Genomic DNA, 21,148 nt, shown 5'->3' with positions numbered 1-21,148 from the left:
TTCAGATACGGCTTGCTTAAAGATTCATTCCCTTTCAATTTACGGTATATTTTATGCCTTTCTAAAATTTATTTTAGTTCCATAAAAACTCAAATTTCCATTCCATATCCACGAACAAAAAGCTAAAACTCTAAAAACTCAATCACACCCTTCTAAGACAGATCCCTCCTGCAGTTCCCATATCGTCCAAAACTCCCCTCAGGAATTGGACCAGAATTTAAAGTGCTAGTAGCAAGCCTTCGCTAAAAAGCTAGCGAGCAAAGTTCGTACACAACCACACCGACACTCCCAGTTCGTTCGTGCTGTTCTCGCTAGCGCCGTCAGAACGTCGTACTCAACCGGTGGTGCAAATGGGTAGGAGGGAAAAATCGATTTTCTCTATTCTAGCGCTTTGCACACCGGCCGTGGCGGGATGGATGGACGGCTTGTGAAGTGGGTGGGCGTCACCACGACACTATGCTGCTACGGAGGTCTGGGTACTCACACACACACACAACAAGGCTCACCACGCTCATCGATGACGATGTACGTGTGTGTGTGTGTGATCGTCCATATAGAAATAGTGTAAAGAAACAGACACCAACACATCGACAGTTTGATGGTGGCAGCGGCGGCCAAGGCGATAGTTTCCCTGAGCACTATATTGCTATTTTGTTTTTCATTTTGCCCATTCTTTCTTGCTATTCTCGCCACTGTGCCAGGGGCGATCCAGACCTAGCCTAGCAAGCTGTATGGCAGTGGTAGTGAAAGGCCTATTACCGCAAAAGCATGCGTTCCGTGTACACACGCGCTGATGATTAGTGGTTGCAGGCGCATATAAGCACTGGGAAGTGAACCCACCTCTGTTCCTTATTTTAGTAATAAAAGGAAGTAAAAACAGTATAAAGGCAGCAATGGTTGGAAATAATTACACAAATTAAGCAGTTTTTTTGTGTGTTTCAAAACCCACCTAAAGGCATTTCTCCTTTATTAACACTAAAAACGACATCAGCAAAGCACAAAATTAGGAAGCAAAACCCTCTCTCCTGCTGCTGGTTCAAAATCTCCACAGCGTACCACCTCTTTCAATATTGTCATATCCGAAAACCTAATAAAACCAATTCCTTTCGAACATACGTCCCGAAAAGGCGAAGAGGATGCTGGAGCTTCCCGCTCTCGCCACCGTGTTGGTTCGTTGTCAGTTAGAAGCATTGAAAAAGACGACCTAGGGAGCAACAAAAAAAAAACAACAGACTACGCAAATTCACCCAGTACCACACCAAAGTGTTTGCGAAGAAACAAAAAAAACACACACGGCGTCATACCAGCCGTGGCACACTAACACAACCGTATCGTGTGCAGCCCGGCAGCACTAACCAATACTCTCGTCAGTATACGATTGAGCGTCCGAGCTGCTGATGTACCTTGCAGTGTAGTTGGCTTGCTGCTGCTGCAAGGCGGTCGCTCTCAGCTTCCGTTCCGTCGGGGTTTAAATAGGTCACTGGTGCATGGGTTTTGCACCCCGACCAACAGAGCTCGGGCTTCGTACGCCGACGCTGTGGAGAAGATTCCGCTTGCTTTCAATGCAATTTAATCTGCATCATCATACAGAAAGGGTTTAATTCGAATATTTTAAAGTATAGACAATCGTTTATGTTCCTGACTGTCCTGACAAAAAAAATCAAAAGAATGAATTTATTGCTTTATTTTTTATAAAGCAACATAATACAATTATCACAAAAACATCATATGATATGATAACTGCAACGAACTGTATAACAAAAATGGTGTAATAAAGAATGCCACAATTTACAACCCATTTCTATACTGGTTTTATGATATTTACGACACATTATGATACTTTTGTGACATCAACGGATATTGCAAGCCCATACCACCTCATCCCATACTTGCTGTGTTTCATATTTCAACATATTTCCCCGAACCGATTAGCGCCACAACGGAATTTCCACGTGCCACGTAACACTTTTGCATATCACTTACAAAACCCCTCCAGCACGCTTCTTCTGTACCGTTTGCATCGTGCTGACTGCTATCAACTACTACTTCAACATCAATTTCCCCCACCAATGATAGTCATTCTACCAAGCAGCACACGTAAGGAAGCGAACTTGGTGCCCACCGCGAACAATCCTTGCGGCAATAAGGATCGACACTAGGGAAACAGGGCAACGAGCCCACCCTTCAGCTCACCCTGATAAATCTCGCACGGCAAGAGAAGCGAGTTAATGCTGACTGGTCGAACGAGTTCCAGGAAATTAAATTTACCAGACGATCACGGGTGCGGGCTACGGTGCGAAACGGTGGGTGCGTGCGTTGGTTCGTTCGGCAACGACGTTCCATCATCATTGTCGCATCGATACGGAGTCTTTTTCTACCTTCTTTGTATGTGTGTTGCCATTTTGCTAAGAAGAAATCAACATATGCGCCCCGAAGCCATCACCAAGGACACCACCTAAGGCAAAGCGCTCCTTATGCAGACGGGGGCTTTTTTCGGCCCTTCCAAGATTTACGGTTTCAACAATCGAGTGAAAAAGCTTTTACTCTTTTTTGCGTGCATTCTTGTAGAGGCTTATCCTTCAAGAAAATGGATCCCATCTTCATGATACCTACATCGCACACTTTAAGGTAAAAAAAAAACAGATTGAGCTAAAGCATATTAACGCTTCAGAAGAAACAATGAACAATTGTACGTTTCTTTCTATCACAGATAACGATGAAAGAAAACTCTAAAGCAACTTTAAAACAAATCCAGTTAATCCGGTCATCACGAACGGACAACCACTAGCAAAAGTACAGATTCAATCGCCCGAAAAAATGGAAAAAACAAATGCTAAATCGATCAACCCACACACAAAAACCACACACAAATCCCCGGACAGCAAACTACAGCACTGATAGTAAAACGATAACGATGCCGCCTTCGCTCCGATCGAACGGTGGTGACCATAGTGAAACCCTTTTTCCTTCCTTCAACATGACAACAACAGAGCACACGAAAAACATGCGTTTCGCCCTTCCTTCGCTAACGAGAGCCAACGGGAAAGGAAGGCAAACAAATGGCCGGGGTCCTTTTCATGGGCAACGGAACGAAACACTCATGACTCAGCGACCTTTAGGCTGTGGGGTCGGCGCACAGCAGCAGCAGCAAGCAGAAAATCCCGAGCGAGAAAAGCGTAGAGCGAGCGCCTTTCTTGTGCACCAAAGGAACTAGCAGTTTCTTTCACCCTTCATCAAAAATAATCGATCGAGAAAACGAACGTAGTACACAAGCGCCAACCCAATGATATTGCCATCCGATGGAAGGATTTCCGGTGTTTGCATTCGCTTTCCGAAGCATTAAAGATTTACTTTTGCCAAAATCGATGAAAGTGGTTGTACACACATTGGCATTAAAGCCGGTGCTTTGTAACGTATCTGCAAGAAAATCTCAGCTAAGCACTGCACGCTGTCATACAAGTCTTATTGTATCACACATAATTAATTAAATTTCCTCGAACATACCGCGCCACAGCGTGACAATTCGAACGAAAAACGGTTTTCAATCCCACCGAAATGTTTAACAAGAAAGCATCCGCCAAACGCATCACATACAGGCCCAGAAGATGAAAAATGATCACTGAACAGAAAAGTGTACCGTCATTCTACCGTTCGCTTTGGCAGGTCGAACGAAACTTTGGTACAGGGAAGCCGTCATAAGCCAGATGGAAGCTGGCAGCACAACAAACATTGGCACACTCCACAACTGCCCTCTCGCTGCACAATGCACCACGTTCAGTTGGCAATATTTGTACAGCGTTTTCTTTCTTTCACACTACTTTTTGCCCTTATTTCCCGAATAAAGTATAAAGTACCGGGCTGCTCCATTCACATCAGCGGGTCGATCCTCTCTCTCTCACTCGCTCTCTCGGGGTGGGCAGGCCACACCACCCGTTGAACAAAGGCTGAATCAGCAGCGAAAACGCATTAACGCCAGCGAGCAATACCGAAAGCGGCGAAAATTAAATTCATCCAAAAACCTTATTCCCATCCTGGGAAAGAAGAAAGCAGCGGATATCCTCCATTCGCCAGGGTTCAGCCAACGTCACAACGCCGCGGATCCCCCACGCAGTGGCAATGTGGCGGTTCCGGTGGTTCTCGGTACAAACGTTTCTGATTAGGATTACTGGATACAAATTCTGCAAACATACTCGACCAGAATTTTGATTATGTGATCTAGAGAGCGGTGAGAGCGAGTGATGTGCTAAAGGCGAGAAGGGGGAACACGCCGCAGCGACAAAATAAACGATACACACGGCGTGAAATAACGTACACGCGCCACACGAGAGCTACACGGTTTCGGTGTGAAAGCGAATACAAACACACGCTACTGTAATAAAATGCACCATCGCCTCCGCACGACGGTTGGAAATGTGATTCTCCAACCCGGTTCGACACAGCTTTTCGGAATGCTTAAAATAAAAGAAAAGCAGACAGTCTGTAGCGTTTTTCTTTTTGTGTTGGTGCGTTGGAAAGTGGTTAGGTACAGCTTAAGTGCTTGGATTGGTGTGCTTTAAAGGCCTCGAATGATGATCTATGACTGGAGGTGGATTGGAATGTAAAATAGCAAAGCATTCGATGGATAGTGCTTCAATCGTTTGAGGTTCGCTGTTTGATGAGTATTTCGTGAAATCGCACTACGTATTGTCACCTTCAAACATACTGGGCAGTATGTTGTAATTCTAAATTCAGTTTTGCCAACAGGATTCTTTGATTTGAAATATATTGCAAAAAATGGTAAATGCGGCAAGTTACATGATAAGTACATCTGCTCGAGAAATACTCGAAAAATGCTTTAAGTCGATAAGTAATTGTTGTAATTACTCTTCTAAGTAATTACTCTTCTATTCTGTTGCTGTTTTCTTTATCAATTACTGTTTAAATGTGTACAATTACCACTAGACTACCCGAACAGCCATTTTTAATGGTAACGCTTAAATTCAACTAGCTATTGGTTATAATAGCTAAAACCGCAAAGCTTGTCTGCTTGTAGCATCGGATAAGTAAGTAATTATTAATCACAAGTAATAGTATGACATGAAATTAAATTATTTTAATTTAGATTTATTTTTCACACCAAATATATTACACCAAAACTCAGCATATTGACGCTAGAACCGCCAATGGGTCCCATCGCACTTGAAAAAGATGTGTTATTCCTCTTGCCGTCGTGACAACCCATTGAAAATTCTTGACTTGTATTTATTTTTAAAGCTTTTTCCAGTGCGCCCATAAAATATTGTGTATCCTACATGATTCTTTAAAAAAAATCATTTCCAACCTAGAACCGCCATATGGGACATGTTTGTCCAATAGGCAAAATACGTTGTGATGGCTGGTATCCCTGGTGTCAATGAGTGAACGATGTGGTTCTGCAAGTTTAGCAGCACTGGGTAGAAAGTATGCGTAGAAAGTACTCCGTGAAATGTGCCAGTAGAAGCTGGTCTGTTCATACATTTGTTCATATACTGGATTTGGCGGGAATCAATGCTTGGGTATTTTATAAAGAGTTTACAAAAGAAAATATACCTAGACGTGATTTTCTTTTCAAGCTAGCCGAAGAACTTGCCGAAGAATACGTTGAAAATAAGAGCGCCAACGCAAACTTGCTGGAGACTGGAGGCTCTCGTCAGTGCTAACGAATGCTTCACATGCAATAGTATCTAGTATGTAACCATAACCCATAACCAGTATGTAAAAAATGTACTAAAAGAGTTTCGTACGAATGCGTTTCATGTGAGCCAGGACCTGATGAAGCAAATATTTGTTATAGATGCTTGAAATATTTAATCTAGGTGTTCCTCTTGCTTTCGAAAAAAGCCTTATCATCTTCTTTTGGCCATTTAGAGTTGTATTGACATCGAATTTTCGTAATGTTTAGAAAGGGAGTCACAGACGTTTGCCTATACCCAAAGAACTTTGAACAAAATACTTGATTTATTATTCTAAAAAACCTACTTATCAATTTTCTTCTTCTTCTTCTTTTGGCTCAACAACCGTTGTCCGTCAATACCTGTCTGTACCACTTGTTGGCTTTCAGAGACTTATGGATTTACCCCTCATAACAGGATAGTCAGCCCTACGTATGGCGGCATGGTTAATTTGGGGATTGAACCCATGACTATATCACTAGATTGTTTAAATAATTTATAGCTACAAGCCTAGATTTACTGTCGTTCAACCCTGTAAGGAATAATTATAAGCGTGTGTCACTAGAAGCTCTGTAATGTTATGTTATGTAAAGAAAACTGATCTTGATATCTTTGTTATGCGGTTGGGATGATCTCAATTTGATTATGTTTTTATTGATTGAGTTGCTAACAAAGCTTCATTATACCTAATTATGATGTTTATTAATTATCTACCCACAAGAAACCCTTAAGTAATATTAAACATGTCTAAATATGTACACATAACTAATGGGACAAAATTGTCCCATATGGCGGATCTAGTAAGGTGGAAAAGGCGGGCAGTTCTAGTGTTAAAATGTTTTATTAAACAAGTACTACCAATTCTTTCATAAACGGTTTAAACGCTTGGTAGTTCTGGTGTTAAGAAACTTTCATAGTTTCTAATTATAATGTTGTCGTTTACTAATTGACTATTGACGGCAAACAAAGCGACTAACAAAGCTCTTCGCTGCTTCAAATGATTATTTCCAGTTATATTTAGCACTTAAAAGAGCTTAAGCTAACTCTTGCCTTTTAAAAATCATTCCAGCATCTACTGCAGATTACCTTACTTTAACGTTAATGAGAATGCATGATAAAATCCTGTCCTTACCTGAAAAGAAAGCGTGAAACGAAGAAAACATCAATTAGAGCATCTAGCAGACTGGATTATTATAGAATAATTAGAAAATTAAATGAGACAAACAGCAAACGCAAAGAGGAAAAATTACCTTTCCTACTTAAGCCAGCAAAAAGGCAACAAACAAAGTCCGAACAACGACAAACGCAAGAGCAAAAACTGCACTCCGAGCCTCTTGGAAGGCTACTACTACTAGCCATAGCACAACTCTTTCGGGCCAGCTTGGGGGGAGGAAACAGCATCTCGTTACAATCAACCCTACTTAACGTTTCATGCTTTACCATTTCTAAGAATGGTACGACAACGTAGCCGGGTAAAACAAAACAACAAAGCTCTAAATTGACTCTACCCAGTCCGGTGGTGGTGTGCCGCCCTTGGGGCAAATATTGTCTTTTTGTCTCGTATTTTGCAACAAAACACACACGTAACTGCTTTGCAGTGGACAGCAAGCGCTATTGGTTGTAGACGGTTTTGTTTGTCAGCAAAAAAGCTCTTCAATTTATGCTGCAACAGAAAAAAAAAATGGTAAAATGTGATAAGAGAAAACTTGCTCTTCCTAGAACCACTCGAAGAAGCCATCGCATTCTACGAACCAAACTTGGCAAGCTGGTAGTGCTCCGACAAGCCCGTATTCTTTGTGCGATAAATATCGGACCATTTAAATTCCTTGCACCATCAGGTTGCCTAGACGACAGAGACAGCGGCGGGTGTAGTAGTAAAAAGCATCCCAATACACAAACACAAACGTGCATGTCCCGAGACATACGGGGCAAATGAAATTAAGCAGTCAAATAACGGTGGGGAGGAAACATTTCACCTTGTTTCCCTCCGACGTCGATCTGTCCGGTTTTGTGTTACATTTTCAATTACAACTTATCGCGCTACATCGGGAATACACGGCTCTCGTCGCGAAGGTGATGCTTGCGGATATGCCTAGCTTCAAACCAACGCCGCCCGCCGAGTTTCATCACCACCAAAGCACCGAAGCGCAATCGAGATAGTGAACACAATTTCCACCCAAAGGCGTACCAAGGTTTTGCGCATGAAAGTGGCCATATTATACTCCCTTCAAACGTCTTTTTAGTTGAAGTATTTTTTTTTCGTCTATCCTTAATTTACTCCTACAGTGCCCGCGCACGGCTTCAGTTGTCCTTGCATGGCTACGCCGCAACAACGGGGATGTGTTTCAGCAGTAAAATAATGTTTAAAGTCGGCCTCACCTCCTTGAAACGCCTTGAAACGCTCGCAGGAAAGTGGCACAGAGTGGTAACACACACATTTGCATATTAAAACACCTGCCACAAGGTCGAGAGAGTGTGCACGATTAATGTGTCAGCAGTTTGGAAGACGACATCCGAAGCGGAAAAGGAAAACCCTGTCCACGGTCACCGTACGGCGCCGCTCCGTACGGGGAGCAAAGCGTGTCGGCCTGTCGGTCACTCGGTCACCGTTTCGGTCAACATCATACAGCGCTGAAAGCGTTTGGATATCAGTCTGGTGTTGGGTATACCTAACCAGACAAGACTTGCGGCCCCTTCCCTTGCACGGTGCATTCGTAGAGCGGTGCAGTAGATCGTGAGCAGCAGCCTTACACACTTCCTGGAAAGCAAATTAGCTATTCATGATATCCATTTACGCTACACTTTCAGTAGACGGAAGCGAATCAGCACGAACGAAATGGATATTAAGCCTCTCTCGCTCTCGCTTTCTGGAACGAAAGCAGCAACGTTAAACGCAAAAATTGCAATCAAACAGAAACCATCGGACGCTGCCGTGGCATTTTCAGTGTCTTTTGTCAGCAGCAAAAACAAAACCACCCACGGAAAGCTGACAACAACAATTTGCATTTACCCGAGAAGCATCATCGTTCCGGGTTCTTTTCATCAATCGCGTCTTCTATCGATCGAGACACGGTTAGAACAAGAAGCATCTATCTGTGGAGCTTTCTTCACATTCGCTTCACCAATCTCCTGAGGGGCCTCGTAAAAAAAAGATATAATTTTGCACACTTTCATCACATGTTCGTTCGCCGGAGCGCTTCTTCTTTGGCCATCATAAAACCATGAAATAAACACGAACACACACACCACATGTACACACTCACGGGACAAATGAAGGGAAGTGATTGCTTGCGACAACGACGCGAGCACATTTCTAGCGCCAACATTTGTAAAGCGAAAGTTTCGCAATAACCGTAACATTCAATTACTCTCTGCTGAGGTTGGTAAAATAGATAGGAAAGTAGCGTGTATTTTTTGTTTATTTTCGCTTGGTGCGAATAATATCTCCGAAAATTAAAATACGGTCGCACGTGTTTGGGTGATTGTTTTTAATATCGGCTTGTAATAATAGTGTGAACGATAGAAACGTGTTTATTACTGCGGCTGGATGGTAGAAAGTACACACAGAAAGACACATTACATGGACTTCTTTTATCTTAATTAAAGTAAGTAAAGTTATAGTACGACGCAGCAATAAATTCAGCTTAATTTCGTAACGTCTGTTAGTTGATATCTATTTTAGACCTGTATGTTTATGTATAAAAACACATTTGTTAATGTGAATCGAAGAAAATAGCAATTAGATCAAGAAAATGTTTAATTTTCCATCTATTGATTTGAGTACGTCACAGTCATTGTCGCTAAATGTTGTCCACCGGTCACCAGATATAAGTCACCAGATTTTGTTTTAAATCATCAATTTTTGACTAAAAAAATATTCTAAAAAAATTTGAGTCAAAAAATTTGTCAATTTACGTCACAATAACTTTCATTCGATGAATAATAATAAAAACAGTGCTGCAAAATGTCACAGTCAATATGATAAAAAAAATTCTGACTGAAACAAAATCCATGTCAGCGTCATGTACTCTATTGTATCAGAGATGATGTTCAAACAGTTAGAGTGACCAATACATGCTCCATGACATGTTTGTGACCATCGCTTCGTCAGTCACTATGTGATGACTTTTTTTATTGTGGTCAATTCTGCAAAATGTTATTGCGACATCATGACAAATTCCGAAACAGAACCATCACGGGCTCTACAGTGATGATCAGAGGTGAGACTCAAACAGTTGGTGCGTCCAACACATGCTTGGTGACATTTTTTGTGACCAACTCTTGGTCAGTCACTTGGTCGTGACATTTTGTGCCGATGATCATCACGATGGTCATGGGAGTGCGGTGCTTGCGAGTGGTTCCAAGAAACAAAATGAGTATGTTTTCTCACTAAGAATGTCGTGATTATCGCCGACAAAAACGCGGTGACCAAGTGTGTGACCAAGATTTGTATGGTAGAAAAAACATGTCACCAAGCATGTGATAGGTCCGCCAACTGTTTGAGTCTCACCCCTGATCATTACAGTTGTGTACGTGAGCTGACTTGAACTTCGTTTCAGTGGCATTTGGTAGCACTGTTTACATCCAAAAAGTGACATAATTATACTTGCGACGGCATTAGAATAGAGTAGAACTCAAGCATTCCCATGTCGCTTTTGGCATGGCATGACGCAATTTCATTGAGTATCAGCAATGAACATCAAGCTAGCACACGAATATGTTCATTGTTTTCGGTGGTGATCGTCACGTGATGGTCATGACATTTTGCAGCACTGGTTACAGGCGTTGTTGCTAAATTGTATCCACCAGTCACCAGATGTAAGTCGCCATCAGCCATCAGTAAATTGCCAGATTATGGTTCTAAGCCATTTTTGACTATATAAGCATCAGCGGAACCTATTTGATCAAAATGTTTTACTTACTTTCTAAAAATGAGTGTCCCAAATTTCGTCAATTTACGCCACATAAACTCTAATGCAATGAATAATTATAAAACTATTATGATTGCTACGCAGGTTTTCAATCTTTCAATTAAGTTTTCTAAGTTAGCATGTGGCTCAATATGATAAAAATATTCTTAAGTTTTTTTAGAGGAAAAACAATAAAATTGTTCTCCTAATGTATCACACGTCTGTTAAATACTTGGAAAATTTATATGATTTCTACAATATGGCTCTATTCATACAAATGCTTTTTTTACACAAAAGAACCGCCTTATTACAGTTTTCAACCGAATAACACCGTACCAATAAACACTACCAATCAACAGCATAAACCGATCAATTTGTATACGCATATTATGCTTACTTATCCGCCCAACCTTCCGCCTCAAATTCCTGTGTATCAAGCTCTGCCAATTCTCGCATTTCCAGGGAACCCAACCACCACCAACCAAGGGTAGCGCAGCAAATTAATGAGATGCCCGTTTTTAACTTTGGCATTCTGCTATAGAACGATCATCATCATCGTTTCTGCATAATTTCATTCGCAAAAGCATGGAAAATGACCACCCAAACACCTTCCCACCGGAGGCGTTTGTACTCTAAGCCCTCTTTCCACTGGAGAAGGAACGCGGAATGCCGTGCTTTCCACGAATCTAGCGTCAATTCCTGTGAATAAAATCCCTACATTCCTGCGCTTTTTGGGGGGCCGATTCGTAGGTCACAAACGAATCGGTTATATCGGTCGTAGCTAAATGGGCCACAGTGAGCACAGGCGGGCGGCACAGGAAATGGGCAAGAAAATCAACGATTGATGATATTTGTTCTCCACTACCATTTCTCCACGGGTTTCTTCCCTTAGGCGGAGGAGCTGTGGCATTCTGGGTTTGATTGTTGAACACTCGCGTAACAAATGTCCGACGTCGTATATAAAGGCTTCGTTAGTGTTAAACAAGCAGCAGCCTAATCTGCGAAAAGTTGTTTACTAAAGCAATCAAATAAAACACCCCAACTGGTACATTCCCGTTCCGTAAAGTTAAGAATGGTTCAGTTCAGTCGTTCATCCATTAAACAGTTATTAGAAGATTTGATGCCCTTCGGCTGGTAAGGTATGAACTGTTTTAATTACTCTAGTGTTTATATAAACGTCATCCAGCTCCTGTCAAATTTTAAGTCATTTTTTGCTCATTTTCAAGGTTCCTGTAACATACAATCAACATAACACATTGGGCATGACATTGCGCTGAGAAATGAGTCCCTAACGAAACCTTTGCCCGGCACACATACACACACACACAAGAGTGGGCGACGGCCATCAAATCAGAAGGAATCGCAATTTATATTGCCTCATTCCGGCACACTCCTTCCTGCCGGTCCCGCGGATCCATCCGTTCCTAGCACACACAAACGGTTACGAACCGGCAGCCAGGCGTGCTAAGAGTGCTACTACTATCGGAATCGAAATCGGTGTATCAGTCCGCGGTATGCCGGTTGAAAAATGGACGCAACGAAACACCCGGGCAGGCACGGAAGCAAAACTCCCACGCGACGCACGGAAATATGCGATGACCGATACTATCATCCGGTGACGAAGTTTTTCTTCATGCTCCGTTTTCCACGCTGTGTGTGCCTGTGTGTTTGTGACAGTGTCATGATTTCACCATTTACCATGAAATTGAGAGAGAGAGAGAGAGAGAGAGAGAGAGAGAGAGAGAGAGAGAGAGAGAGAGAGAGAGAAGGAGAATGAGGGTCGTCCGTGACCGTGAACGGGGCACCTTGATCCGTTCGCTACACCATCGGCACTCAAAGGGACACAGGGGCGCAAGCGATAGGAACGCAAGGGAAGGACGTTGACAAAGCAGGACGATCTCCTCGTCGACGGAACAATTGCTTGTACGTACGCTGATGCGAGGAAAGCAGTATAATATGCTCTACATGTAGTTAAGATGAGGTTTATTCTTCCCCGTGGCTCTTGAGCGGCAAGCAAATGATTGACTATAAAATGCGGCAGCTAAGCAGTAGCGCCCAAAGCGTTCCATGAGCCCTGGGAATACTGCTATAGCATTAAAGTAAAATAAATCAATAATTTAATAAAAAACTGTGCAAATAGAAAATACTTAAATGAACAACATTAAATGCTAAATCGTTACACGTAACATGAAAAGCAAGACTTTGCGCCTAGTCATATTCCAACCACTGTATCTCGAACGCAACACCCCACCGGCGCCTAGCAGTTTCACACGATGATCACACACGTTATGGTTCCATTTCACGCAACTTCGCTGCGGACATTTTGCCTTGTGCACAAGCGATGAGTTTCGCATCCCATCGACACAGGACACACACAAAAGGGTTTTCCCACCGTTTACCTAACTGCTTCGCTTCAACCGTTCCCGTAATCTTACCCCATCCTCCTCAGTGGGTAAGTATTTCCTTTCCAACCGCGCATTTCTTCGAGTAGCCTCCTACTCCTCGTCTTCCCAAAAGTCAATTAAACTCCAACAAAACGCATCCCCACCATTACAGCACAAGCACAAGCGTCCGTCGTGTATCGTGTGGAAAATCATGACCAACAAATTGCACCCTCCCTGCCGCCACCTTTTTCCCGATACCTTTGACGAGTCGCGCATTGTAAAACGAATGGATGGTAGCAACGAGCACAGCTACTTCCAGGAATCCATCCCATGCAAGCTCTTGCCAGTCTGCGCCACCACCACAACCAAAGTAGTAGTCCTATGGTCGTCATAATAAACGCTCGTCTGCCTCATTCGTTCACTCTACCCATAACCGGTGATTTGTTTAATTTTGATTACCTTCGTGGGTAGTTTGATACGCCCAAGCAAAGGTATCGGGGGCCGCTACTTTCCTTGCAGTACATACTGTCAAGGTCACATCGAAAGAGGGGGGTTAGAAAGGGTAGGATGATCGGAATGTGTCACTACTACTCCGTTCGCTACGCACGTTTTTCCACGTTCGGTGGGTTTTCACGATTTCACCAAATGAAGCAATTGGGTGCACACGGTTAGATCGATTCCGACTTCTGCAGACTGGCTAATGCAATCAAATTCAAAGTTGAACAGTTCAGATGGTAGCACAAAAGTGAGGTGCACAAATACAATTTACACACTTTCTAACACTACACACTTTGAAGCGATTCTAACAAACGAACTTCATACACATCACGATACTATGTTTCAAATATAAAATGCCTCTATTGTGGTTTCAATTGGTAAAGTGGTTCTCATTGCGTGATTACACAGTGGAATGGGATAGGTGTACCAACAAGTTTGCAGCGTTTTTATTCAAACTTTGACGCTTCCTTCAAATCAAAATGTTTTTATTTACCTGATCGTAGTTAGAGAAGTATTGATCAGCCAGATCATGCTCTATAAAACAGAATAAATAATAATCCTAAGAAGCAATGTACAGGGAGGCAACGAAAAAGTGATGCATTTTATTTATGTCATAAAATTTAAACCAGATTTTACATATCTGCGGAATCGATGTCTATGGTGTCTTAAAATAGTAAAACTAGATTGTATCTAATTCATTTCAATCAACTATTTCTCTCTCTTTTAGTGAAAACGGATCTTAACGCTTTTCGAAACCATTGCAAGCCGTACGCACAACTTAGTTCGATATTTTGTCCCAAATCTTCACCAAACGATTCTTGAATTCGTCCCAAATGCTCAAATGCTTAGCGACATCGAACCTTCCTAGCTATTTCCTTCCAAAACATATTCCAAAATAATGTAAAGCAATGGCTAAACATCTGGAAAAGCAGCAGGTTATCCAGATGAGCTGATGAAATAAGGCAAATTCTCGTTTCGCTATTCCTGTACGATGGTTGTCTTGTGGGCTGTAGCAGAATGCTGTTGAAAGCTACATTTGTCTTCTCTAAAAAGAATTTAAGCACAAGTATTTAAATGGCTTTTGATGTCAAGGAATAACATATTTTTCGATAAAGCCCAAACCAACTCAGGTGATGCATTTAGATATCGTTCGACTGTAATTTGAACGGCTGGTAGAACATGCTCAATAAATATGATAATTTTGCATGTTCACAAATACTTTTTTTATTCAGAAAGTTCAAAGATACTTCCAGAGTAATCAATTTTTGAGAATCAAAATATACTCAAAACATTTGAGTCGCATTGTCAAGAAACACGATAAAGGGGAACTTGAGTACGTGTATCACTCCTAAGTTGCTACCATTTAACAGGTTTAACAGCTAATGAAATACAACTTCCCATTTCAGCTTTTCTTAGTACGTTTTCACTGTTATCGGAGGGGCAGTAGCTCACAAGCATCCAAACGGCATTCGGTGCCTCCTTGCTTCAGTTAATATGATACCCAATCCTCCATCTTTCGAATCTAAATTCCCATTGCTTTTAATCAATTAGAAATGAATTTCAGAGATACTTTCTTTAAATGTCTCTAAAAGATCTTGACATATTTATCTAGGATGTTCATATAGCATCGATGTCCATTGTGGTGCTCAGAAACGTTCTTCATCTGCGCCCTGGAGCGTTTTGAGCATTCGAAATTAAAACTAACACTTGTAAACCCCGGAAACTCTCTTAAGACAAGTTATTTCAGGATGCTGTACCTGTTTACCATAAACGGCTACTAAAACACGATGACTTACGGCAGTCTTGTTCACCATGTTACCTGTAGCAAATCAGAACACCTCGCAAAAACACAATATTTGTTTCAAAAGATGCATTGTTAGGGATTTACAAAGACAGTGTTGTATCAACTGAAGCCAAAGAAGTGAAGTGAACAAGTAGGACAAACAAAGATGTAACAAACAAATATCGATATCTGACATAAAAACCGAGCTTATTGGGACTACTGATGCCTTAAACCTATTATACCTTTACAATATCATGTCAATAATTTTCCCAAAAAATGTTTGATTTTCTAGTACAATAATACGCTATTTTTAAAAAGAAATACAAATCCTTTCAAACAAGCTCATCAACATTAAACCTGCGCAAGGGTGTATGAATTATTCAAACCTCTACACCAAACCAAACCAATTCCTGGAACGTGCAGCAGCATAAACATCAGCAAACTTTTGGTCCACAAAATGCTGCAAACAACCGTCGAGGCAGAAGTTGTTTTCTGCATGACATCGTTCAAACTAACAAGAAACTTTGCCCACAGGTCCTCTCTTTGTCGCCGGTCCTTTCGCACAGATTAGGAACCCGAGAGTGCTTCGCTTGCAATCTGTATTCATACACACAGTTGCAAGACTCAACTCTCATAAATAGTAAAACAAACCTATGAACGCAAAAGAAACAGGGCGGAAACTGTAGTAGAACTGGTGTTTCTCTTTTGAAAAATTACATTTCATTTCAAAAACTATCATCCATCAAAATGCTGTGGGGGTGCAAATACCCCCCGTTGCGTACTCTATATGCCTTGCCCGAAACGAAGCCAGCACGTTCAATATTCACTTATCGTCTAATGAAGAACCGTAGTTAGTGACGGGGATTTGCAGCTTTCATCTTCTTGCCTCCTTTGGCGTCTCTTTCCACTTCGTTAGCTTGTTGCAAAAGCTGCAACTTTCTTTCGCTAGCCCGATAATTATGCCCCGATGACGAATCACATTTCGCTGTGCACTACGGGAGGGAGCAACGTGCTAAACTGTGAGGATAGAGCGTTTCGTTTTAATTTTTTGTTTTGCTCCTTCTCCGCCTAGTTAAGAAATGTGAAGCAATGCAAAAGCAAATGGCGAGTAAAAAGTGTTGAAAATGTTCAGACCCAAGGACACATAGCCGTCATTAATTACGAATTAAAATAGCTGGAAAGATTTTTATCCATCCCCGGGTGGGAATATTAAAACGATGACTTAGTGAAATGGTGAAGTTTTTAAAGAGATGTATAACTATTGCTACCTACTCAACCCCACCAGCACCACTGGCTGGGATCTGTTGAGGAGCATTCCAGTAGGTATCGAACCACTCAACAAGTCCGACCACAGCTTATATGACGACACGCAGAGCTCGAGGCAGTACTCACGCGCTAGAAAGCTAAAACCTAGCATTACAACATACGCATTTCCGTTTTCACCTTTATACTGTTTCAATTTGACCGCTTCGCCTCGATGGCGCGCACTGGCCCAATAAAATTCCCAATCCTTTCGGTCGGATAAAAGCATGCCACCGATTTACATTATTCATTAACCTGTTACATTTACCGGAGCAATCGTTGAAGGGGAGTGAGCGCTCGTCCCATGCTTCTTGGCACGCAGAGGCAGGGCGACCGGCGTTTTGTCTCTAGCCCGTAACCCATTCTCCATGGGAATGATGACACCCGGGAGGAGTTCATATAAACCCCTGCCAAACCTACCATTTCAGTGTGAATGTGTGTACTTTTTTCACCCTCTCTTTCTCCACGCGGATAAAGGTAATCCGAGGACAGTGTAAGGGCGAACATTGCAAGGGCGCAAGGTCAACAAATAGAGATGCAACACAGTCGTAAAGGAAATGGTACAATCAAACCCGGTGCTTACGGCAGAGAGTGTGTGTAAAGGTAAAAGTGATTTTTTGAATCCCATTACCAAGAACGTACTGAAACGACACATTTACACTAACGTGGGTAAGTAAAAGCGGACCAGCTACGACATACACCTCCCCATACGCTACGGCATGTTCATCCAACGGCAGGTGAAAAGGTGAGATTGATCTTGGCTCCGTACGGTGCGGCACTCCGTGGTAACTCCGATTAAGGATCGATGTTGGATGGTGTGGGGGGAGGGTTAATCTTGATTCCGACCGACACGCAATCGACGACGATGGGCCGAGAGCAATGTTTCAATTCCAAACGCTGTAAGTGCTTGCCACAGTCGTACAGGGCCTTAACATGTTTCGGTGGTCTCACTCGCGCATTGCAGTGGAATTTGTAAAGTGTTATCGATTCTTTACAGTTCATTGGGTTACGTTTCGTGTTTGTGTTTGTCAAAAGTCAGAAGCGTTCGAAACTGTTGATCCCGGTTCGTCAAACTGGTAAAAGTCATTTAAAACGATTAAAGTATGTTAAAAAAGTCACAGTAGCAAGAGGCGTTTATCTCTGATAACGAGAAAAGTTTTACACGTCTGCTTTGATAAGCGAAAATAATCACACACCCGTAATAACGAAGAGAAAGATATTATTGTTATTACAGGGTGTAATAACCTACTTACACACACAGCTACTTATCAAGTCAAACAGACCTGTTATCAGTGCGGCATTTATGTGATACAATTATATCATTAGGCGGCACACGACAACACTCTGTCAACACTGATAAGAAATCCTCCCGGGCGGCACTGTGGGAAGATAATGATCGATGGATAACATGTTGCACTGCACTGATTGACTTCCTTGTATTGGGGTTTGTTTACAGGTCATAAAACGTATAATCTAGCAAATAGCGATTCAATTCAGTTAATCGCAATAACGTAAATCAAACATAAATAAAAACATGATAGTAATAAACAGATAATTTAAATCAAATAAAATAAATACCTGTAGGAAAGGCAAAGCGGCTAATGATTAAAGCATTAAAATATTAAGAAATATACATAAAACGTTGAAAACAGGCTACAACAAACCAAATTGGGTCTAGTTTTGGTATCTGAGCAAGTGCAAAATGGCATTAAAAGATACAATTTTATGTAAGCAATAGCTAGAATTTATTAAAAACCATTAATTTCAAATAACTGCTCAAAAAAATCATAAAAAAAAGTTCAAACTCTATGTATTTGATCAATAACTTGTAGAACCTATTCTTAATTATTCTACCAAATAACTAGCTTCCCTTTCACGAACAAAACAAAACAAAACCAATACACTGCTTACTGATATGAACACTCCAACAGCACCAGTATAATCAGTATTTAATTGTCTAGTTGTCAAGCAAATGACTCCAAAAAAGAAAATCAAAAAAGCCTTCTAAAAGAACATAACAAACAAAACAAACGAAAAGCTACAAATTCCTCAGCGACTAACGAAAGCTCGACACACCAACAAAAAGGGCACCGTCAGACACCGACACGCTCACACAGCCCAAATGAGTTGAGGAGCGTTTGTGGGCATTTCAAATTTTTCATGAACCAAATACCGAATAACTGTCCTGATTGCTTCCTCTCTCCAGTCTGGCACCTCTCCAGGCTTCTAACAAGCTATGCAACCGGTATGGAGCAACATTTAATAAACGTTCTCCTTCCCTCTTGGTCGTCTGATGGTTCGCGCTCGACATTAACAGTGTACTCCGCCGCGTCACCATCAGCCGATCAATTATAAATGCTTTAATACATTCAATATTTATGCAGGTCGACATTTAATTTACTCACACAAACAAAAAAAACCTAGGAGGTCCACCACTAGGAGCGGTATTCACGAAAAACCCAACGATGGGTCTATTGTTTGACAGACATCGAGACAAAAACGGAACGAACGCGAGGTGTGTTGTGTTGTGCAGCAAAACTAAACGAAAATCGAAGCTAAGAAATACAACGATCGACGGAGAAAGGAAGTACACACCAGCTGCATTGCCCCGGCAACGGGAAAATGAATCGATAGCGCCCAGGTGTTGCTTGTCACGAGCGATGACTACACGGCCATCCAGTGCGCTGCACTGGGGAACAACAAACGTTCAAGCGAACGAATCCTTTGCTAGGCTTGAGACTTACCACGGCCAGGGCTATGAGTTTGAGGTTCGTAGGTCTACCGAATTGTAACAAGCGTTTTTTATTATTTTTTTTTCTTTTAGTATCAGATGCACATACATCTGTATGTTTGTGGGTTCAATATCGAGGACAACAATGCAACAAGCGGTTTTGTAATAACAGGCAACAAATAACAGAATTTAAGGAATAAATACAATTATAATGTGGGTTAAATTTTTTCACGATGCTAATTTAAGGAATACTAAAAAAATCATTGGCCATTATTGTACGACTGTTTGAGAGGAGTTTTCACATGTAGTAATCAAGTTTTAAAAATCATATTTCGATTCAGCAATAGAGGTCATTCAGTTTTAAGGGTTTTAACTATTATTTAATTATTATTCTTAGTGATGCTAAATTATGATTGCTATAAAATATTATGAGTTCTGTAAGTCATATACAAATATGACCCAACCTTGAATATTCTGTTCTCTTTGAATTGATTGAGTTGACTGGCATCGGAGTTCTGCTTACTACACTTAACATACAATTAAAATTCATAAAAATATTCGTATTACAATCATTCTATTCACCCATGGAATATCTGGAAATACTCTTGTCACGTTTCGAGCCGAATACGAAGTGAGAAACATATGAGCATTTAAAGATCAGAGATACGTATTGAAAAACTAAGATATACAAAATAAAATTTTGCCCAACCAAGGTCCTTTACCTTCTAAAAAACATTTTACACAAAAAATACAAACTATTTTTACAATCATTTGCACTACATTTAGAATGTGAGGTACCTATTCCAGCCAAATTACATTAAATTGGGTGTAAACTGCATCTATGGCAATCAGGTTTAGGCTTCAGTACAAATTATGATCATTTTTGTTATATTTTTTTATTATTATTTATTATTTACCATGTATTATTCATCATTTTTACTATTGTTATTGTTTTATTTTTGTTATTATTTTTAATTTTTTATTTTGTTATATTTTTGTTTGGTTGTAAAATCAGTAGTTAATTTTTTGACAGAAAATAACTAACACCAATTAAAAAATACGGCATTGTTTGTGCCTGAAAATATATTCGATATTAGAAGACTCCTTAGATGATCGTAGTATATTAATCACTTTCTCTTATATTAAAGATTTTTTTACGAGTTTTGATACAAATCGTTCATCAGTAAAATTAAGAAGAAAATTCGAAACTGCAAAAAGCACAGTTAAAAATGGATGAATTGATCGTTCTTTACACCTAAGTTGCTCCTTATAGCCTAATTAGCCTAATTTATAAACAAAGCAAAAGAGCCGGTCTCGTAGTACAGTCGTCAACTCGTACGACTTAACAACATGCCCGTCATGGGTTCAATCCCCAAACAGACCGCGCCACCATACGTAGGACTGACTATCCTGCTATGGGGGGGAATCAATTAGTCACTGAAAGCCAAGCCCACAAGTGGGTACAGGCAGGCAGGCCTTAACCGACATCGGTTGTTGAGCCAAAGAAGAAGAAGAAGAAGAAGATAAACAAAGCAATAATATCCTGATTTTTAAACTCTTTAAACTAAAATAAGAAAACCATTACCAATCATTAGGAGAAAGCACAGAAGTAAAAAAAGATTAAAAGATACTAAAACGGAAAACTAACATAATAAAAAGCAGCTTACAGATTAAACGTATACCGTCATCAAAAAGCATCACTTTCATAAAAAGTGAATTACAACTGCAGTAAAAAAGAGCCCAGAAAAGTACCCAACACAACCCAACAACATGTGTGCGTGGTATATGTTTTAAAAGCAAACTTCTAATACTCAGGATTGAAATTTACTACCACCAACCAACACATCAAG

The 21,148-nt window shown here is 40.9% G+C and overlaps 1 protein-coding gene across 1 annotated transcript in view; it reads right to left on the bottom strand.

Annotated features, from left to right (window-relative positions):
• The window catches only part of LOC1276282 (protein encore), a 68,294-nt gene that overhangs the window by 45,790 nt on the left and 1,356 nt on the right, over positions 1-21,148 (bottom strand). The window lies entirely within an intron of this gene.

The sequence above is a fragment of the Anopheles gambiae genome, chromosome 2 (genome assembly GCF_943734735.2).
Source record: "Anopheles gambiae chromosome 2, idAnoGambNW_F1_1, whole genome shotgun sequence".
Lineage (NCBI taxonomy): Eukaryota > Metazoa > Arthropoda > Insecta > Diptera > Culicidae > Anopheles > Anopheles gambiae.
The sequence above is the reverse complement of the archived record's forward strand: the minus strand, read 5'-3'. Positions and strand labels throughout refer to the sequence as shown.